Raw genomic sequence first — 24,454 nt, 5'->3', positions numbered from 1 at the left:
TAGTGCGATGGGCCAAGGAGTGAAACTGAGGTGGGTTTTTGCTCAAATTTGCAGTTGGGTTTAGTGATTTAAGCTGAGCTATGATGGACAGTGAAAAAGAAAGGCATAGTGGTATGATATTAGGAGGTTATTAACCTACCACTAGGGCATTTAGAATGCTTGTAATTTAGATTTTCAGTTGATAAACTAACACAGAGATTGACTGAAGCAACATTCATCTACTTTCAATTTCTTAGCAAGAGAAGTTCGAAGGCTATCTGGCTAACTTCAAGCTCTGTTTGTAGTTTATAAAGCAAAAAACAATAACAAACAAACAAACTATTCGGTCCCCAATAGAGTCACCATTTTGTTTCTAGGAAAACTAATGTCTTTTCAATTTGCTAGTCCCACTAAGATTGGTAGTTATCTTAGAAACAAACAATCAAAGCAATTTACGATTTCCTCTACGTATGATAGATAAGAGAGAAGCAAAGGGCCAACCTGGACTTCTGCTTGACTCCTTGCTTGATTTATCTCCCCCTTGATAGAGCTTGCAACTCCTCTCCTACTTGTCCTGCTTAGAGAATAACTGTAGAAACAAAGTAACAAAACACCATCAAAGCATCTCGATCTATTATATCATAAACAATGTAGAATTAGAAATACATTGAACATACAATGGCATTTACAAATAACAAGATTCACAAGTACACGATTGTATGGTGGAAAACTCAAAGAACTTTATTAAAATAGAAGGGAGAATTACAACCCAGCTGTTTGATCCAGCATCATCATCCCAGCATCAAAGCCCTCTTCACCTCATGAAAAGCAAGATCACCCAACAATACAATGCTTCTTCTCAAAGACAAATTATCAGCACTTCTTTACAAATTACAAAATTCCAGCCTCCAGATCTCTCAGATGAGGGATCCATTTATAGATATTTACAAAGGTGTGAGTCATCTCTAGGTTTTTGATTAGTGTCATTCCACTTGTAGTTCTTAGTTCCACTTGGAGATTTCTTGGATCTCTTACTCATCCTTGTGCGAATTCAGAGAGGCAAGTGTCATAGGAGAAGTTTCTAGAAGATTCCATGAGCATCCACTTAGAAAAATGTCCCAGAAATTTGTCCATTCTCACTCATTGCACCCCACAGAAGGCCTCTTCAGTATGCATCGCACCTGGCTAGTGTGGTAGTCAGTATGCATCGCACCCTAACAGTGGAGCAGTCAGTATGATCCAATTTTGGCCAGTTCTGAGTGGTTTTTGAAGTGGAACTTCTGGAGAATGATGTAATCAATTGACTATGATCCTTTAGGGTATGAGACAACACTTTTAGGGGTTAAAGTGCCCTTGGTTTATCAACATATAAGATTGGGGTTGCAGTGCCCAAATATGTCTATAACAAGGGGTAAAAAGGAAAGTTACAGAATTTGAGAGAATATTTAATTGATATGAGTGGGATGGATACTGAGGTTGAGTTGAATATAATGTCATTGTGATCTTACGATTGCATAATCAACATGGTTTGGCTGGAGAAGCACCATGCAATTCTGGAGTGCTACAACAAATATTTTACCTGTATTGATGATCTGGGACAACAAAGGTAGGTCTAGGGATTTCCTAGACCAATATCTATCATAGAAATATAAGCTCTATAGCTAAGGAATAATTTTAGAAAATGTTGGTGAATTTTGGAAGTCCATTTGGAGGAACCTGATAGGGATCAACAACCCAATTTAGAGAATTATCCTATATTGAAGGAGTATGTTGGTGCATTTGTTGAAATTTTAAGATTACCTCCAAGGAGGGATATATATTTATCCATTAATATGGTACCTGGAGCTACTCCAATATCTAAAGCAACTTATAGGATGAGTACTCCAGAGCTCAAAATAATGCATATGCAGCTGGGTGAGTCATTAAAGAAAAGGGTACACACAACCAAGTGTATTTCCATGGGGTTCTTCTATCTTGTTTTTCAAGAAAAATGATTAAACACTGTGGTTATGTGTGGATCCATTGGCTTGATGGGGCCTGACCCAAGTTTGGAAGTGTTGTAGCCAAACAAATCTCGCACTACCGGCCCTTTCGGCAACAATCTGTAGAGCGCAAACTGAAGTCTTCCTTGAGGTAGTATGGGGGGGGGTGCTGGAACTAGGTTTCTACACCCTAGGGATGTCTTGATGCAGACTAGAAGGGTCACAAACCGGTCTGCGCACTTGCACTACTCCGCACAACTATCTGGTAGATCCGTGATGGGCGCTTCCCATATTCTTATTATTATAGGGATTATTATGGATCAGATATAATTCTTAAGGTCTTTAGGCAAGAATTTATCAATTATAACAAGTGCACACACTTCATAAATCTTACATACTGGCATAAACTCATAGCATAAACATATAGATCTGAGATAAAGCAAACACTCAATAATTTAGAAATACTTATCTTTATTTATCTTCTATTCATTACAACTAGATCTGCCCTACGCACTCAACTGCAGGGGTCCGTGCACACAGCTGCGGACTCTACCAGGCCTTTGTACACACAACTAAAGAGCCTACTCTACTACTATCACCCATGACCCAGACTTACAAGCTCAGAGTGAATATTGCCTTTACAAACCCATGCACTTCAAATCTTATCAATCCCTTTCCAAAAATTAACTTCTAACCCTAGAGTCCTACTTTATTTATACATTCTTATGGTCTGTGGCCCATGGGTAGGTCAACACGTTCTAGATTAACTTACATTATTTTAGGGTGGACTACCCTTAGACTTGACCTATTACATTTTATGCTTCACGCACTTCATAGAACATTTACAATTTTAATACCCAAAATTGTGGGCTTTACGCCCCATAGCCATTACGCAGGGCCTCTACTACCCAACAAGCCCCCAACACAATCATCATGACTTATCTCAAGTCACTCAGCTGACGCGGTGATCTTAGCTCGGAGTCCATCCAGCAACATCTGCATTGTACCGATATCTGCTACACATTCTTCCGATGTCCATTGTACCACTTATGCGCAGCTCTCGGAGGCACTGATGGAAGCACCTTCCTGTCCTAGGGTATATGTGTCCTGCAGCTGAGTCAACTTCCCCTTAATCACAATGGTGATCGTGAATGCTTCCTCCAGCCAAGGCTGGAGGCGTGCTTTAAGCCCAACTTATTTTTGGCACGCAGCATCCACCAATTCCTTCATGGCTTGGGCCTCCCTCATCTTGGCTAAGATCTGAGTGAGGTCGACCATTTGCACAGTCCCCCTGACATTGTCATAAGCTTGCTGTAACTCTCATACTTTTGTTTCTACCTGTTGCAGCATTGGGTCTTCCTGTAGTGATGTGAGTGTAAGTAGGGACTGATCCAACAATACAATGCAATCCTGTATAGCCTACTCTATCACTTCCAAGCCTACCTGAAGGGTGCGGTGGCACTGCTCTCTGAGTTCTAGTAGTGTAGGAGGCTACGCTTTGAGCCTTATCTCCACAATCTACAAGTTTAAGTCCCATTCAGTTCTAGCAGCCTCCTCTTGGGCCTTATGAAATCCTGCGGCCATGTGATGAATCTTTTTGGTTATTGGGAGTTCCGCTGACACAACCAGCTTTGGTACACTGCTATAGACCTCTGCCATGGCTTGTGCCAATTCATGGTTGTGTGCAATCAAGTCATCTTGTTGTAGATTTACCTACTCTAGATTTCATTTTTGCTCCATTAAGACTTGGAGGGCACGGCCTTCCCTGGCATGGAGCTCAGCGATGACCCCATCCTGTAGCTGTTATAGGGTCTCTCTAGGGAGAGAAGCCAAATTCAACCCCCAAATTTTCCTGTCACCTTCGGTTTCTACTAGGATAGCTTATGGAAATACTAGAGTGTTCATTGTGTGGGTGCACACCATCTAGTTAGCTGCAGATGTATCACCTGCTAGGTTCGGTATCACCCCTCCCAGAGGTCACACTTGTAATGCCTACAGCTGTGCTCTGAGCACCCCCAACACAGTTGTTTGCTTTGTCATAAATTCCTCCAGAACACCCTTAATGATATCATGCTATGGTGTGCTGCTGGTAAGAAGATCTTTCTCCAAAGTTCTTGCTATCTTCATCTTCTTACGTGTCGTTGGCTGCTCCTTGTCGCACGGCCTCTTAAGTTGGGTTGATGTTGTGGTCTGGCCCGTGCATTCCTGTGTCTCCCCTTCCCCCTATATGTCCTTCTCTATGGAAATTTCCTATGCCTCCACAATCTCTTCAATGGGTGCATTGATGGGTTCTACTATTGCCTCGGTCACCTCGTGCTGCATGGACACTTTCTATTCCTGGCGCGTTCTTTCCGTCAACTGTGTGATGCGTAGCTTGATTTCCTTCTTTTTCTGCTAAGCTGCAATCTTTTCTAACTCTGCCACATCTAGAGTGCACCATTCCAGAGGCCACGCCTCCATTTCTTCATAAATTGCATCATTTGTAGCAATGAACGAGAGCTTTACCCATGTTCGAGTTGGATCCTTTCGCACCCGAATATACAGATTATGCATGTCCACCTTGAACTCGGCCATGCTTTGCAAGCTGTCGTATACTATTGGGGGTAACTGCAGTCTGCGATTAATCCATGTGCAGATACTTGCCTCCATAAATATCCTAAACACCTTGATCTCACGAATCCTCATGACGTCCTTTGTAGCCTAGAGTGAGTTATACCACACCACTTCAGGTAGTTTCTTCTTAATGTTGGGAAACTGGCTGCCCTTCAGAAGCTCTCCTGCAACCAGTAGGATTGATAGTAGCAACCATGCGTAATGGAAAGTCTTCCCTTTCTCCTTTGCTTCCCTACAATTCGTCAAAAATTCGTCACAGAGAAACTACACCTAGTTGAATTGAACCCCTTCTGCACACTGCTCTGCGAGTGCAATAATAGAGGCTGGCACCTCATCTGTGCCACATTTCCTCATGAGATTACTGGCTAGTAACTAGGTGGTGACATGCACCTGTCTGTCTTTGATGCTGGCCATTACATACCCGTGCTTCCCATTTTCCAGCTTATGCTTAGCCTTCATTGCTTCTGCAAGGCCCACGTTGCTACTTGTTTCGGATATGTCTGTAGGATCATTTCCCTTAGTAGGGAGCTAAGAAATTCAGTGTACTAAGTCATCCATGATGGGAATTGGTTCCTCCAGCTAGAGATACCATTCATGTACTAGACATAGTAACTATCAGATAACAAAAATCGTGATGGCCGCATGGTGATAGTGGGGTATCCACCTCAGATTGAGTAGTCTCGCCTTCTCCACACCCTGTAACCACTTATGCTACAATAATTTCTCCTTGGCCAATTGGGGGAACTTCTCACTGTCCACAAGATCCCAATCTTCGAACTTGATATTCGGTACTCGACCTAGCGGTGGACCATCGAACCTTATTTCATCTGGAAGAAGCATAGTTTGGAGCGTACTCTTCGTGGCCTCTAGGTCCTTCGGTATCTTGCCCATCCCATTCCATGGAGAGATATATGGTGGTAGTGAAGGTACTTGGAAAAAAATTCTCTCTTCTTCATCATGTGCTTCAATCTAAGTGATCAGGGCTTTCAAATATTCTTCCTCCTCCTCGAGTTTAGTGGTGATTGCTTTGCCCTTTTTTGCCACTGAAAATTTACTCAGTGGCGGTGATACCTAGACTGGTGCCATAGTTTTCGTATCCTTCTGGGGTCATGGTGTGCGTGGGGACTTTGGAACCTCTGTGGTAGAGACCGCCTGCTTCGGCTCCTCCTGGGTCAGATATGGCTCTTTTGCGAACCTTACCTGGGTTCTAGACATGGTTTCTATCCTAGATCTACTCAGGTACGTCCTCATGGATGGTCCGGTAGCTGGGTGTTTGCTATTCTATACTGGCTCAAATCTCAAATACCAAAGTGTTGTTGTGGGGCTACTCCGAGGATTTTTATAGGATCGCGTGATTTTGAATTTGACCCTTCCCTCCACTTCTGAGTCATTAATATCTTCTTGGCAGAAGATATTTTTGTATCTTGTTCGGACGTCCTGTCTTAATGACCCGTCGCCCGCTCCTTTCTGCCATAACTCAGACTGCTTGTCATGAACAGTGACGGCAATGGTCACCTCCCAACCTTCCCACGCAGCAGCACCACCTCTTCTGTCAAACTACGATCTTGATGATCGACTGGCCCTACAAGGAATATCCTTTCTACACAACTCTCTTGCAGACTTGTTTATAATCCTGCTCTTTCTTTCAATTGCTTGGAGCGTTGAGGCTGTACTTTCTATAGATATTTAGGTGGTCACACCCCAAGTATGAGACTTCCGCTGCCCTGCTAGCTCAGGCTGCGGGCACCCTTCGAGTGCCATTGTACTTAATAGCATGTCCCTTTCTACCGTTCATGCAGGTGTGGTGACAACCATGACATCAGGGTCACATCTTCTTCTAATGCAATAGGAGGGCTGGCCAGGCCTAGTCCCCTTAGTTCAACGAGGTCCACTCGTGTGACTTCAATGTTCAGGTTGTTGATTTCTTTTTCCAATATCGCACTTTTAATCCTCAGCTATGTCCATTATTTTTTGAGCACGTGGAGTTTCAAGTGCTCATGCCGAATGGCTTCCTGTAGCTTCTGAATTTCTTCACCCTCACCCTCGCGTCCTATCTGAACTACGGGGCCTGCAGCCTGGGGAGATTATGTTGTCCTCCTGATTTCATCTTGTCTTATCAATAATAAGCTCACCTTCACACTTCTCTTATTTCTTATGGTTGTATGTGCCCATCGAACCTTTGGTACATGTAGATTCTTAGTGGTTTGCCCTATTGAGCAAGCTCTGATCAAGCTCCTACCCATTTTGTTGATTACTTTGTTGCAAACGGCTAGTGGAATGCATTGCTTTTTGTGCTGTCGTGGCAGATTTTGATTTTTGATTTGTAGTCGTGTAGGCGGTTATACACATGCCCACCTTCTACATTTGTGCTAGGTCCACCTCGTCTTCTGACATGTATTCTACCCCTGTGAAGTTGGCACGCGTTGCGCACCTGTTTACACACCATGCCACTTCTATTTCAGTATCATCTTTTCATAGTGGTCTACGGTTTCCTCCACATTCATTGCACCATCATCAGTTTGCGGTCCCCTTGCTTCAACTGTCACACGTCGTAGTGATCTAACCATCATATTATAGTTTAGCATTGTTACTTCATGTAATAGGTTCTGTTATTGCTCTATCTCTTCGTTTGAATCTGATGTGCAGGAACTGTCATGTTCCTATGAGATTATCCCGTCTATTGTCACCTGATCTTTGTCTTGCATTGTTATCCGGTAGATGTAGTATAGACCATCGTCATTGTCCTCCTCACATACCAGTTCAGTGTAGCGTGCTCCTTCGTCGGGGTCTAGTGGAACTACCACACGTAGAGACTTTTTCTCGAATATCATTTTTCGTCTCTTTAGGTTGATGACTCCATTCATGTTTTTGGCCCAGTCTATCCCTACAAATGTGGGGTAAGGGTTATTGTCATCCACAATTTCTATTACCTCAAAATCAGTTTGGGTACTTGCGCCTTCGATGTCCACTATGACTCCTTGCAATCTCCCCATGGGCAAGATTTTCTGATGGTTTTCCATCCGTAATTGAATAGGAGACCATTGTAATGCAGGCTTGCCCATGCATTCCCATGTCTACTTAGGTAGCACATTCGCGTTTGACCCTAAGTCCAGGATGACCTGATCCATCTCAAAGTCACCAATCTGTGCTGTTAATCGCATTTCCCACCATGTACACAAAGCATGCTTTCCTAGTTTTTGGACCATGCGTGGTTTGCCTAACCCTACGCACCTAGTTATCATCTCTTGTAATCCCTTAACTGCTTTATTATCTCGTAGTAGCTTCATGCATGTCTCTAAAAAGGTAGTAAACATGGAAGGATCCATTTGTAGTTCAGTTTGATACTTACTACTTGAAGTAGAGGCATCCACGAAGTTCTTCTTATCTTCCATAAATGTCTCCTTCATGTGTTCCAAGTCAAACTCAGGCTGCTTTGTAGGGGCTTTATGAACCCATGTATTCTCCTTCGGTTGTTTCCCCTTATTTTCCCTTATGGTTTCACCACTTCTAAGCATTATATTCATGTTGGGGTTTTCTTCACATGATTCAGACCTCATCATTTGGATGTTCTACGTTGGAGTAGTCTGAAGCACTCCTTTCTCATGCATTTGTGCAATTAGAGTGGGGAAATCTACAGCTTCATGATCAAACTGATAGCAGTACGGACAACATGTTCTAGTTGGGTTCGTATAGTCCCACGCATAGTGCCCAAGTCCTTCACAATTATAGCAGATTAACTTTCCATGGCCTCGTCCAAGTCCCATTCCTCCTCGGCCCTATCCTCATCCCTAGAATCCTCTGCGCACTAAGATGGTAGCTAGATCCTGACCTTGCGCCTCAGTTTGCATCCTGTAGGCAGGTTCTCGATCCATCAACAATTCGTAACTTTGACAGTTTCGTTCATTGTGACCCACTGATCTACAAAAAATTGTAAAATAGCTGTTGGGGGGTCTGTGTAAAATTCTGCAATAGATGACAGTTATTTGTTGTGTGCTTTCCTCCCACCTGACAGATTGCACACCAAAGCATGGGTGTCGTACTTAGTCTAGCCTGTGCCTCCAGTCTTAAGGGCATTGGCCCTACCCGTGCCAAATAATTCACAAATACCGGACAATGATCCTTATCGTGGCACTGGCTTCTACATTTTATGCGCCACACTTCTTCTTGCACTTCTAGCTGGGGCGCCCTATCTTGTTTCAAGTTTTGCATCTCCAAGCATAGGTTTTGTAGTTGTGCATGGATTTGCTGAACTCCCAACCCAGGATCTTGTATTGGCATTTCATGCAACCTCATCGCTATCTCTAATGCTTTAGCCTGGGTTGAGATCTTCTGTTGTGGTAGCATCGTCCTCAGATGTGGTGTCAAGGACGGCATAAACCACGCGTGGTGCTATGCATTAGTCAGCATCATGTTAGCTTCATGGATCGTGCTCTTCAGTCTATGATCCAAATCCCAGGGGGTTTCACCTGGCAGCATCGCAATCTCTTTGAATCTGATGATCGACTGCGTCTCTGATTTTGGTTGGCTAAATTCTCTATTTATTGCATTTTGAATTTCCACTATCCTAACATTCGGATGATCATTCAAGTGCTTGATATACCAAGTCAGCACGTGATCCTGCAGCGCACTTACCAGGATGGCCTTTTTAATGTTATTATCCATAACTCTGTGCACTTCCCATACTGCTTTTACTACGAACCAAAACTGATTTGGGTCTTCGCTTCCTACTCCTCTGAATATAAGCAACTTGATTGCGCTTGCCATGCTAAACTTCTGGGTTGGTGGAGGTGGTGTGGGCGAAGATGGAGGTGACGGTGGTGATGTGAGTGGTGGAGTTAGGAGGGATGATATCGGGGGAATGTGTTTCTTTATCAAAATGACTGCACTACTTGGAGTAGCCCAAGCACACTCTTCCTCATCCTTATGTGGTGGTGAGATTAATGGACTATTCCCTAACCCTTTAATACCCTTGTATACCTTTCCACTCTGTGTTGTTCCACTCATTAATGGATTTTCATCAGTCGTTTTTCACACAACATTTTAATCCAGGTATTCAACGATTTGATGTACTTACCCCTCGATCCCTTGAGAAAACACCACTCTGCTTCACTGTAGCTCACAATTGTGTCTATCACGAACTCAGTGATCAACCCTCCTATTATCCGATCCAGCCAATGATCTACTGCCCGCGTGATCTTATCTTCAGATGCCTCTAACCTATGCACCAACTCTGGAGTCCACAAAATGGGCTGTTCAAGTCTGCACCTTCCCTGACTGTCAGCTAGCCTATAGATCCACTCATACATTTCTGTCAAGAAGGATACGAAGAAGATCTCATGGATTTCCGTGTATATATAACGATCTAGCCACTTCTCCTCAGATATTTATAGGGTTTTGTTTTCCTGTGCCATGAACTCATGAAGCTTCTGATCCAACCAATATTAAATCTCTTTCTTCATAGGGTTCTAGTGTTCCGACATCAGACATCCCTTAGGCAGATCCTGGTCCCAGCAATGGAACCATTTTTTGGCTTGATGGGGCCTGACCCAGGTTTGTAAGTGTGTAGCCAAACAAATCCCACACTACTAGCCCTTTTGACAACAATCTCTAGAGCGCAGACTGAAGTCTCACCTAAGGTAGTATGCGGAGGTGCTGGAACTAGGTTTCCACACCCTAGGGATGTCTTGATGTGGACTAGAAGGGTTGCGAACCAGTCTGCACACCTGCACTACTCTACAAAGCTATCTGGTAGATCTGCAATGGGCACTTCCCATCTTCTTATTATTAAGGTCTTTAAGTAAGAATTTAATAGTTATAACAAGTGTGCGCACTTCATAAATCTTACAGTTTGGCATAAACTCATAACATAAACATATAGATCTGTGATAAAGAAAACACTCAATAATTCAAAAATACTTATCTTTATTTATCTTCTGTTCATTACAACCAGATCTGCCCTACGCACTCAGCTGTAGTGGTATGTGCACATAGGTGCAGACTCTACCAGGCCTCTGCACACACAACTGCAGAGGCTACTCTACTACTATCACCCATGACCTGGACTTACAGACTCAGAGTGAATATTGCCTTCACAAACCCACGCACTTCAGATCTTAACAATCCCTTTCCAAAAACTAACTTCTAACCCTAGAGTCCTACTCTATTTATATATTCCTATGGTTCGCAGACCATGGGCAGGCTGACACATTCTAGATTAAATTACATTATTTCAAGGCAGACTACCCTTAGACTTGAGCCATTACATTTCGCACTTCGCACACTTCACGGAACCTTTACAATGTTAATACCCAAAATCGTGGGCTTTACACCCCATAGCCGTTATGCAGGGCCTCTGCTACCCAACAAGATATTTAGCAGCTAAACAAAATTACTATTACGAATAAATATACATTGCCGAGGATAGATGATTTGTTCGATCAACTTAGGGGAGATAAGAGATTTTCCAAGATTTATCAAAGGCTAGGAAACCACCAACTATAATTTAGGGAAGAATATATTAGTAATACAACCTTCCAAACAAATTATGGACATTATGAGTTCATGGTGGTGTCTTTTGGATTATCCAATGTACCAAGTGTTTTTATGTGTTGAATGAATTATGTCTTTAGAGAATATTTGTATAAGTTATTCATTAATTTTCTAGATGATATATTGGTGTATTCTGAATTAGAGGAAGAGCATGAGTAGCATTTGAGGTTGGTTTCACTAGATAAATTTTCACTGTGGATCACCTGATAATGCAATATACTAAAGAAAAATACTTGATCTACTTCTACAAACAAAGTTGCAGAAGCTTAATAAATTTTGAGCAAGATCAAATAGAACACATAGCAGATGAAGAAGAAATCAATCACACATGAACACAGAAGAATACTCTGGAAGAATACTCTGGGGAAAGCCTTAGCTAAAAACCTTGAACTTTGTATTATCATACAAGTTGAAATATCTCCAGATTAGACAAAGCTTTAGCTCACAAGCTATCTAGCTCTCAGTACAATTCCTAAATGTTGCTCATAGACTAAATAGACACAACATATGCCTTCCTTCAATCCTCCAAGCCTCCTATTTCCTTGCGTAGTTTCTACTGGGTCCTCTTGTTGCCACCTGTGTGAATTCACCTCTCACACAACTCACCAAACTCAGAAATAACTACGCAATCCTCAAGGAATGAATTCCTTCTGCATGTAAGGGATATCCTCAAGGGAATATTCCTGCAATTGATAGTACAATGTCCCATCCTCTAATCTCAACTGGGTCTTTGACTCAACTGACATGCATGAGTTATTTATGAGAGAATATTCAGTTATCTGAAGTACACTAGTTGCATGCATGCATGCATTAACTAACTGAACTCACAATCAATTCCACAAACTGTTGGAACTAATCTAACTGGACTTAACTCAGTTAACTGAGCTAGCTAATTACAACTCAAAGTATAACTCATCCTGATCTCCTTAATTAATGGATAACTTCCTCAATCAAAGGGATAAATATTGCATGTCTTCACATAGACTTCATGTTTGATTTTCTCCAACTCATTAACTTAAGATGAATTAATTAATTATTTTTCAAACAACTCCTAAGATCAAATTCGAATTTTAATTCTCAATTTTAGTTCAAGGACTAATTAAAATTGGAATGTATCCCAAAATTCTATTTATAGCAATGTTATTTTTAGCACTTCTATATTTAGCATTTCTTGTTGCTATTTTCAACACTCCCTCTCAACAAGAAAGGGATTACCTGTCACCCCAATCCTATCTCTGTGGAACTCGAATTTGCATTTTGACAATGCCTTAGTCAAAATATCTGCATCCTGCTCCTAGGTCAAAACATACTGCAACAACATGATCCTCTTCACCACACAGTCTCAAAGATGATGATGCTGGATATCTATGTACTTGAAGCTATCATGAAATATTGGATTCTCAGAGAGTTTGATACAACTCTAATTATCGCAATAGATCACAATTGGATCCATCCTCGGATCAAACAATCCAACTAGAATTTTTCGCATCCAAATGGCCTCACATGCTACTTTACTGGTACCCATGTATTCAGCCTCTACTGAGCTAAGTGAAACTGACCTCTATTTCCTGTTGTACCAAGAAACTGTAGTTGAACCAAGGTTGAAAATTCCTCCTGAAGTTCTCTTCCGATCTGATGGACTCCCTGCCCAATCTGCATGTGTGAAGTCTTGAAGCTTCACTCCCTCTGTCTGTTTGTACCATAATCCATATTGAGATGTGCCTCTGAGGTATCTCATCACATGCTTCGTTGCCTTCCAAAACATCTTGGTAGGCTGAACCATAGCTTGAACCAACTGGTTCACCGCAAAGCACATATTTGGTCGTGTGTTCACTAAATACATCAATGAACCCACAAGCTACCGGTAAATTGTAGAAGCTTCTATCTCACCTGGAGTAGCACCCTCCTTCCTCCAGTTATCTACTAGAGGATTCTGCATGGGCTTGCATTTCTCCATGTCGAATCTCCTGAGTATCTCATTGGCATACTTGCCTTGAGACACAAACACTTCCCCATCCTTCTTCCACACTTCCATGCCTATCAAGTAGTGCATGAGACCCATGTATTTCATCTCGAACACTCTTGCAACGTCCTCCTTGCAAGACTTGATCAACTTATCATCAATTTTCAATATCATATCATCAACATAAAGAACAATGATCAATGGCTTACCTTCTACCATGGTGTGGTAAAGGTTCACATCTGCTTCACTCTTTGTGAAGCCCAACCCGGTGATATAGTTGTCGATCCTGGTGTACCAAGCACGAGGTGCTTGCTTCAGCCCATACAAAGCTTTCTTGAGTCAACACACATGCGACTCATGATCAAAGGTCTCAAATCCTTCCGACTACTCTATGTACACCTCTTCCTCAATCTTGCCATTGTGGAATGCAGTCTTCACATCCATCTGATGGATCTTCCAACCCATCTGTGTTGATAGTGCCAAAATCGATCTAATAAAGGAGTACCTTGCTACAGGAACAAAAGTATCACCATAGTCGATCCCCTCAACCTGTAAGAAACCGCGTGCAACAAACCTTGCCTTAGGTTTCTCCACACTACCATTAGCAGCTTGCTTTACCTTGTAAAGGCATCAGGAACTCACCATTGACTTTTCCTCCGGTCTTGGAACAACATCCCAAACACAGTTCCAAACTATGGAGTCATATTCCTCCACCATACCATCAACCTAGACTAGCCTCTGCAGAGCTTCCTCGAGGGAAGATGGTTCAGTCTCTATACATTCCCCAACCAGGGCCATGTAACCAGTGTACTGCTCAGGTGACATCCTCTGTCTATGCTGAGAACATGGTTGTCCCACATTCTATCTCGCATCCATCATTAATATGTCAGCTTCCCTTGAGAGTTTCCACCCATATTTGGAAGACTTTGCATGAGTGGATGTCTCCACTCCTGGATCCTCTGCAATGCAGCTGCTTTGCATCAGTCTGAGGCTCCTCCTCCTTAGGAACCAAAAGTTCCTCCTTTGCATGCAAATTGATCTCCCTCTCAAGGGATATTTGCATGGCCTTCTGCTTGTCGAACTTTAGATCTTTGCGTACCATTGTCCTTTGACTGGTAGGAAAGTACACCCGATAGTTGTGGGGTGTACCAATGTACCCCACAAGTATCTCCAACTCAACTGTTGGCTATAGCTTCTTCTGGGCATCTTTGGTCACATGGAAAAATACGGATGAGCCAAAGATCTCGAACTGACTCACATTCGGTCTCTTCCCAGAGAAAGCCTCCTCTGGTGTCTTCATCCCTAGAATACGATGCAGGCTTCTATTCTGTAAGTACATTGTTGCATTGCATGCCTCAACCGACAAATGAAGTGGTAGTCCTTGTTCATGTAGCGTCACCCGAGCTACTCCCACAATCGTTTTGTTCTTCATTTGGGCCACCCCATTCTACTGTGGGTTATGGGGTGTCATCAACTCCTGTTTAATTCCTTGTGCTGCATAGAAGTCCTTAAACTGTTGAGAGACATACTCTCCACCATTGTCACTTTGTAAGGCCCTTATTTTCTTTCTAGATTCTTTCTCAACCAAGGCTTTGAACTCAAAAAACCTGGAGAAGGTCGGATCCTTCTTTTGCATGAAGTAAATCCAAGATCTACGAGAAAAATCATCAATGAAAATAACATAGTACCTTTGTTTAGCAGTGGAGGCTATCGAGAATGGTCCACACACATCTATATGAACTCGCTCCAAGATTGCTCTAGCTCGACTGTCTCGATCCTAAAAGGAATATTTTGCATACTTACCCAAAATACAACCTTTGCATGTATCCACTTGCTCCAGTTTACCCTTGGGAAGTCTGGTAGAAATCTGTTGCATGATCTCCAAGGCCCCATGGTGAAAGTGGCCCAATATTCTATGCCACAGCTCACTAATATCTTAGCTTTGCACCAACTCTGCTTTGGAACTCAATGCAACATAGTCATCTACCTCCAGCTTGTAGAGATTCTTTACTCGAATCCCAATCCTCTTAGTCTATCCTGTGTTGATGTGCCTTAGGAATGCCTTTCCTTTACTAAAGACTACATCATAGCCTTTGTCTTCCAACATGGTGACGGATACCAGGTTCTTCTTCAGGCCAGGCACATACTTTACATCAGTCAGGGTGAGAGGAGCTCCATGCTCCCTCTGAAACACAACCATGCCTTCACTTGAAACACGGTACTTTCCATCATCACCCATCTCTATGCACATCAGGAGGTCCTTCTCCTCCAAGGTATTGAATAAACTTTGTCGCCGGTCATGTGGAATGAGGATCCACTGTCCAGGTACCAAACAAAACCCACCATCGATGAAATCATGCATGCAATGAGGGTGAAATCCAATTCGAACTGTGAGGCTAGTGCCTTTCCATCTGATCCTTTCGGGGATCCTTTCTTGGATTTCTTCTATGGAAAATTCATAGCATAATGGCCCACCTCATGACAATGAAAGCATCGCACTTTCGATTTTTCAATCTTCTCCCCACCATGGGAAGAACTCGATTTGGAATTGGAAGCCTTCCCTTTCCCTTTCCTCACCTTACTTACTAAGCCTAGATTTTCTTCATCATCGTGCTTTGATGAAGATCCATCTCTGGTGCTTCTCCTTATCTCCTCCTGCATTAGATCCGACCATAGTTGTTCCCAATCTAGCAGTTTCACTCTTCCATTTGCTGAGTCTTGGTAGCTATTCCAACTCTTAGGAAGACCGAGGAGAGAAAGACTCACCATGTCATCATCAACTATCATGATTCCTACACTTCCAAGTTCATCCCTGCAGGTGGTGAGCTTGTTCAGATATGTAGAGATCATGTTACCCTTTCCACACTTGATTTTCCGAAGCTTATCTTTTAGCGCCAGCTTCCTCTCATCAATTTTGTTCTGATATAGATCCTTCAATGTTTTCCACATTGAAAATGGTGTCTCCTTCCCATGGAGACTTGAGACAATGTGGTCTAGAAATTCCTCTAGAAGAATCCCCCTGGCTCCAGCCACACATTTCTTCCATTCCACCAATTCTTGGGCATTAGCAGCTACTAGCTTAGGGACTTCTTGATCAATGAAGTCCTTCAAACTGTTGTCCTCTAATACTTCTTCCATGCGATCCTTCCAGGCTATATAATTTGAGTTGCCATCTAGGGAATACTCGATTCTAAAACCGTTGAACACCATCGGTGAAATTTGAGATGTGATAAGAATTCGATTTCTATAATCAAGAACTTCAAACTTCAAACTTCTCCCTTCTTTGTATAATGTTCTCCACTTTGATCACCTTTCCTTTGATACCATGGAGAAATTCTCACTGTAGATCACCTAATAATTCCATATACTAAAGCAAAATACTTGATCTACTTCTACAAAAAAACTTGTGGAATCTTAATCGATTTTGAGCAAGATCAAATAGAACACATATAACAGATGAAGAAGAAATCAATCACACATGAACACAGAAGTATACTTTGGGGAAAGCCTTAGCTAAAAACCCTAATCTCTGTATTATCATACAAGTGGAAATATCTCCAGATTACACAAAGCTGGAGCTCACAAGCTATCCAGCTCTCAGTACAATCCCTCAATGTTGCTCATACACTGAATAGACACAACATATGCCTTCCTTCAGTCCTCCAAGCCTCCTATTTCCTTGCGCAGTTTCTCCTGGGTCCTTTGGCTGCCACTTGTGTGAATTCACCTCTAACACAACTCACCAAACTCAGAAATAACTGCGCAATCCTCAAGGAATGAATTCCTTCTTCATGAAAGAGATATCCTCAAGGGAATATTCTTGCAACTGATAGTACACTATCCCATCCTCTGATCTCAACTGGGTCTCTGACAGAACTGACATGCATGAGTTATTTATGAGAGAATATTCAGTTATCTGAAGTACACTAGTTACATGCATGCATGCATTAACTAACTGAACTCACAATCAGTTCCACAAACTGTTGGAACTAATCTAACTGGACTTAACTCAGTTAGCTGAGCTAACTAATTACAACTCAAAGTAAAACTCATCCTGATCTCCTTAATTAAGGGATAACTTCCTCAATCAAAGGGATAACTCTTGCATGTCTTCACATAGACTTCATGTTTGATTTTCTCCAACTAATTAACTCAAGATGAATTAATTAATTATTTTTCAAACAACTACTAAGATCAAATTCGAATTTTAATTCTCAATTTTAGTTCAAGGACTAACTAAAATTGGAATGTATCCTGAAATGTTATTTATAGCAATGCTATTTTTAGCACTTCTATATTTAGCATTTCTTGTTGCTATTTTCAACATTTACAGCTGCTTAGGGAACACCAATTATATGCTAATATAAGTAAGTCTTCTTTTTATCAGAAGCATATCCATTATTGGGGCCATATATTTCGAAGGATGGGATAGTTGTGGACCCAAAGAAGATTAAAGCCATCATGGAATGAATAGCACTGAATAATTTTACAGAATTCAAATATTTAGAGGCATAGTTAGTTATTACAGAAGGTTCATTAGGGGATTTTCCAAGATTTCCTACCCTATCACCTCATTGCAAAAGAAGAATGTCAAGTTTTAATGGACTTCTACATGTGAGGAAGCCTTTCAACACTTAAAGAATCTGTTAAAATGTGCTTCAATATTGAATATTATGGATACAAATGAGGATTTCCTTGTATGCATCGATGCAAGTAGAGAAGATCTGGGAGAAGTGCTTATACAATATGGGCACGTGATGTGTTATGAGATAAGGACGTTGAAGGAGCAGGAAAAGAATTATGTTTCCCATGAATTAGAATTGATAGCTATAATTCATGCTTTTAATATGTAATGAAATTATCTCATGGGATGGAGATTTGAATTGCAGACTAATCACTATGGTTTGTGGTATTTGTTTAAATAGCTAAATATGAATGCTCAACAAACTAGATGGTTATAGTTGTTAGTTGAATATGATTTTAAGATTAAGTATATTAAGGGAAAGGAGAATATTGAGTAAAAGAGTTCACTTCATGCATGTTTTGGTGGTAAGTGTGTGTAAGATAGATATAATGACCAGATTTTTGGAATTTGGGAACTTAGATCAACAATATTTCGTTATCAAGAATAGTTTTTAGCAAGAGGAAAAGCAACCAAAATATCTAAATTATGAGCTTGGAGAAGTTGGAGTTCTTCTTTTCAAAGTTCGTGTATATGTGGTAGACACGTAGGAGGCGAAAGAATTAATTCTAAAGGAGATGCATAAGGTGCCTTATACAAGATACCTAGGATATTAGAAAACTATTATAGCGATAAAAAAAAGGTAGTGGTTTTTGCCTAGATTAAAGAAAGATGTGGAAAAATATGTAGCAAGATGTTTAGAGTGTTAGAGAGTTAAGGTTGAGAACAATCACCCAACAAGCTTGTTGCAACCCATACCCATTACTAAGTGGAAAAGGGATGTAGTGTTGATGGATTTTATAGTAATTTACCCAGAAACACAAAAGGGCATGATGCAATTATGGTGGTGGTTGATAAACTCACGAAAGTTTTTCATTTCATTCCAGTGAAATCAGTGTATAAAGAAACTAACATAGCTTATATTTATATGATGGAAGTTTCCAGGCTACATGGTGTGCCTAGGTGTTTATGGCCCCCAAATTAGAGTCTTTTCCATTTGGACGAGTGGTTCCAACTGGTTTTAAATGGGTACAATTACCCTATTTCTAAAATTAATCTATTCTAATGTTAATATAATATAAACTAATCTATATATACAAATCTAGCTCGAACATTGCCCTTTTCCTACTAAAATATGATATTGCTTGTTGTCATCAGTAGGAAAAAGGAAAAGATTTTGTTTCTCTCAGTATGCTTGCAAGAGGTAGTCTTTTGTGCTAGTTGAAATGAGGGCTCAACTAAGCTACATGGAAATTTTCTCCTGCAAAAAGAGACTTTCCAGAATGCATTCCTAAATTTAAATGCAATTCTAATCTACTATGCAAGCAACAAATGAAATCTCTTTTATCTTGATTAGGAAAATGAATAGCCCTCGTTCTTCTCAAGAGAAAGATATAAAGAGGGGGAATGACTGTAATTGAATTTGAGGTTAAGATGTGCTAACAAATTATAGAAATATTTCATATATTGTGTAGCAATTAAAACATATACACATTAGCAATAATCTCAATAAATAGTTACTAAGACCTATCATGCATATACTTAAATTCAATTGTTAATGAATAGATTCGATATTAGATGTAGATGTATTATTGCATTAAAGAAATAGTTATTTCAACAAAAAACAATTTATACTAGACAAGATTGCAATTAATTGATAAATAGTTATAAGTAACTACAAAAAAGTCCCATTGAATCCGTTTTCAAATCTTGATTCAAAATTTGTTTGGTCTTGCAAAGATAGCTTTATAATATTTTGAATAGTATGAAACAAATAAAATTAACAATAGTGTTAGCATCAATTATTAATACACTAATTCATAACATAATTAAATCAAAATTGAATTAACATAAAAAAAATAACAAGAAGCTTGCAAATCATACAACAGTGCATGGAAGATGAAAACTTGTCATTATCTCCAAAATGTTTACTCTTGTATAGTCCTTTGAGTTTCAAGCTCTTTAAATTAGCATATTTTCAATAGTGTAAAATACTCTCCTCTTAGAGATCAAAGCTCTACCTATTCTACATAAAATATCTCACTTTTACAATAGTGTAATTGAAAGTTTCTTCTTCATAATTTCGCCACATAATTTCCAAATCTAAAATCCCTTAAAATGCATATCCAAGTTCCTTTTACCATCCTTTGAGTTTGTTTAGATTCCTAATTCTTAAACTCCATCTTCTTAGATGTCAAAAAAATCCACCACATATTTATTATTAAAACCATATAATCTTATATTAAAATAAAACTATATTTAAGTAAGTTGAATAAAAACTCTAAATAACATCTAATAATCAAAAGAAAAGAAAAGTAAATCTAAACTAAAATAAAACTAAAATCTAAATAAATAAAAAAACAAACTCTAAATAATAAATCTAATTATGAGAGAATAAATTATTTTAAAGTTAAAGTAGGGAAATAAAAATAAAACTAGAACTATAAAAATGTCATGCTAAACTAAAATAATTTAATTAACAAAAATTAAAACAATAAATCTAAATTAAATTAAAAGAAGCTAAACTAAAATAAAATAAGATTATAATAGATCTATAACTAAAATATCACTAAATTAAAACCAGAAGGTAAATAAAACAGAAAGTAAAAACTATAATTAAAAATGCCCCTGCAACGCAAGAACAAATTTGCGTCGTGTTGTGAGTGAGTGAGTAGGAAGAAATTTGGTTACATGGAAATGGGTGCATATTGACCTGCATTTAGAAGTGAGTTAAAATCATGTTTTTTCTGAACTATCGTGTGTGGGTTAGTTGGATGAAACATCGGTGATTATAAATCCCTCTCACCTCCTTTTTTTCTTTATTTATTTATTATTTATAAAACGTTATGTATATGTTTGTTTTTACATATATACACTATAACAAAAATTATGCGGTTTATATTGTGCATGTTATAATACACACATCATAGTTTTTTATGTGATATATATGAAATGGTGGGTTGGTTTTATTATATAGTGCCATAATGTATGATACATGTTAATTTATAATATGTTATATTTAATTATAATATATATATACATATATAAAATTTTACAATATGTTTTAGTGGTTGGATCTACTAATGTTTTCGCCCTTTTAAATATATTTTATTTAATATATTTATAAAATTATATATGTGATGAAAAAAAATAAAAAATTAATTATATTATATTTATATAAATTTAATTAATTATAATGATTAATATTTATATAATTTATAAATTTATAAAATTATATATATATTTCTTGAGATAAGTTACAATTTTTAGTTTACTAGCTATAATTGGAAAGGATACAACCCCAAGTTTACCAACTCCTATTGGAAGGAGGTGAAAACCTCCTGAAGGAAGTTACAACTTTCTTGTCTAACACCACCCTTCAACCCTTAACAATAAGAGATAGAAAGAAAACTCACAGACTCTTGTATTAGGGACAATGACCCAATTACAACAATTCACAACTGCTACTATCTCTCCTAAATCACATCTAACTCTAGGTATGCTCCTTGAGTTTGATATGTATGCTATTATAATACTAACTTGTAGTGATCTGGAAAAACATACACTCTAACAAAATGGAATCTAATTTATACCTCCAACAAGCCTGATTCAATCCTCAACAAAGCTCCTCGAACAAACAAACAAGTTACCTCCAAATGTACTCCAAAACAAACTTCATTCAACCTTAAAAAAAGGCTAAGAGCAGTTGTATACTTTTGAAACAAAGCCTTAGAATAGGCCTTAATCAACAGTTAGGACAACCCTAACTTGGGCCTCAAGTTACCTCAACACAGTTTGAATGAATTTCCTTAAAATATGTCACAAGGCCAAATTACCTTGGCTCAGAAAGATTTTCCACAAGACCAAATTACCTTTCCTCAGAAAGGTCTACCACAAGAATGAATTACCTTGCCTCAGAAAGATATGCCACATGACTAAATTACCTTGCCTCGGAAAGATCTACCACAATATTGAATTGAGTTGCCTCAGAATCAAATCTGAAAGAGCCTTAGTAGGGTCAAATTTTTGCTCAAAAAAGCCTCTGATAAAACCTTAAGAGACCCAAAATTTCCTTAGAAAAATGCCCTCTAATCAGAGTCACACTTGCCCTCAGACAAGCCTCAAATAGGTCAAAATTTTCCTTAAAAGAATCCAAAATTTAACCTTAGAAAAAATACTCTTCTCGAATGAAAACACCATTCAAAATTATAAACAATATTGCTTAAAAAGAATTTGAGAAACTAGGCCTCTATAAGTTTGCATGCTTACCCATGTCTCAGAAGATATTAGAGCGAATTACTTAGTGATATGATCAGTTCGATGATGCCTTTTGAGGTGAACCAAATGCCCTATATATGATTTAATGAGGGGGGGCTAGATGGGGGATGAACCGCCCTTTAAACATGAAGTCGACCTGACTTATAAGCAAAAAAATAATTTCACAAATTCAATTTTATGGGTTGAAATTAACTCCCTTTTTGACATCATTTTCAAATACAATTTCTCATGTTTTTTAGGTTGATTAGGTTAATGATTTGTACAACCATGACCCATATAGTTCATTAACCTCTAATAGATTTTTCGTTTGATTTTTATGCCAAAAATGTTGACCAAAAACATCATTCATTTGGGGAATTTTGTCCACAACTTTGGGGCTCCAACTTCTAAAGAGGATATCGCCTCAACAATCAGGAATGACGTGGTGTACCACCTATCAAACAAAATATAATGATGAGGGCTACCACTTTAATGTAATCTTGCATCCAAATTCAGTGAGTTGTGCGTGCATATTACCAAACAAGGGCATCATATTACTAGCCCCTTCACCCTTTGATATCAATGACACTTTCTTCCAACAATCTCCCCCTTTGTCATTGATGCCAACACTCATGCTCCCCTTGTCATCATGCTCCACTTGTCTTCATGCTCCCCCTATCTCCTACTTCACTTCATTTTTCCCCCTTTGACATCAATGGAAAAGGATGACTTGTTTGTTTTGGGTTGCTCCTCCTGAACACATGGCACTCAACATTTCTTTTTGCCTTCTTGTACTTCCCTTCTTTATTTTTGGTGAAGCTCTTTTGCTTGGCCGCAATTTTATTTTGCTCTACTTAATCTAGAATGTATATATTGTTTGGTATTATTGTAGTTGTTGCAACCAATCTTAGTGAGTCTTTGATTTAGGGGCAATCAAACAAGAGATTATACCCTTGATAAACTTTTCTATGCAGTTTGATAATAACAAAATTTTTTCTTTTAGATTAAGGTTCGCATTCCCTCACTGCTTTTGCTTTTCTAAACTATCCTGTGTGGGTTACTTGCATGAAATATTGGTGATTATAAATCTTTATGAGACGATTTTCTTATTTATAAAAACTTTTGATATATATATATATGTGTGTGTGGGGTTGGGTCTACGTGAGTTTTATGGTAATATATACATATATAAAATAACAAAAAATTACGTGGTTTATATTGTGCATGTTATAATACACATATCATAGTTTAGGTGTTATGTGATATATATGAAATGGTGGGCTGGTTTTATTATATTGTGTGATACATGTTATTTAATTATATTTATAATACAAGAAAAATATATTTATAATATGTTATATTTATACCTAAAACCACTAGATTGAAGCACTAAAATATATTATAAAATTATATATGTGATTATAAAAAAAATTAATTAAATTAAATAATTAATATTTATATATTTTAAAAATTTATAAAATATATAAATTAAAGAATAAAATATATGTTTACATAATTTAAGTTTATGTGGTGAAAACTACCAATTTGAACCAATTATAACTTTAAACTGAGCAGCGAAAGCGGGCAAAATTACACTAGTGTAATGAAGAAAATGATAATAAAAACAAGTCAAAAATACTTGAAGTAAAGAAAAGAAAATAAAGTCAAGGGTGACACAACAAAATGCATATAAAGGGCCCTATAATTTTTGAAAAAATTAACGGGGAGGTGTTGTGGCCACAACACTAGGGAAATTATTTCGGACAAAGATCCAAAGTTTACATCTAATTTTTGGATGGGATTATTTAATGGGTTAGGTACGAATTTGAATTTTAGTACTACGTATCACCTACAGTCTGATGGACAAACTGAGAAGGTTAATCAAGTAATTGAGAATATGTTGTGAATGTACATGATGGATAAACATCTAGATGAGAGATTTATTTACATTTAGTAGAGTTTTCAGATAATAATAGATATCGAGATTCATTAGAGACAAGTCCATTTGAAGCATTATATGGCAAGAAGTGTCATACTCTTGTGAGTCGGAGCCATCTAGTAGATAGAGTCATAGTCGGTCCAAAATTTCTTACAGGTATGGAAGAGTAGGTTATAAAAATCAGGTAGAATTTTAAAGCTACCTAGGACCGGAAGAAAAGTTATATGTATAAGCATAGGATTCACTAGGAATTTAAAATTAGGGATCATGTATTTTTAAGAGTTAGACCATGAAAGAGCTCAATGAAACTAGGCAAATGTCCTAAATTGGTAACATGTTTTTTTGGGTCATTCAATATCCTAGAGAGGATCAATTCTATTGCATATAGACTTACATTGTCTGCATCCATGCATGTTTATGATGTATTTCATGTGTATTTGCTTAAAAGGTACATTCCTAGTACTAATTAGGTGATTGATTGGAATATGATC

Source organism: Pinus tabuliformis, chromosome 1_2 (genome assembly GCF_031772625.1).
Source record: "Pinus tabuliformis cultivar Carrire ecotype Pingquan chromosome 1_2, CPIR1, whole genome shotgun sequence".
Classification (NCBI taxonomy): Eukaryota; Viridiplantae; Streptophyta; class Pinopsida; order Pinales; family Pinaceae; genus Pinus; species Pinus tabuliformis.
Note: the sequence above shows the minus strand (reverse complement) of the source record.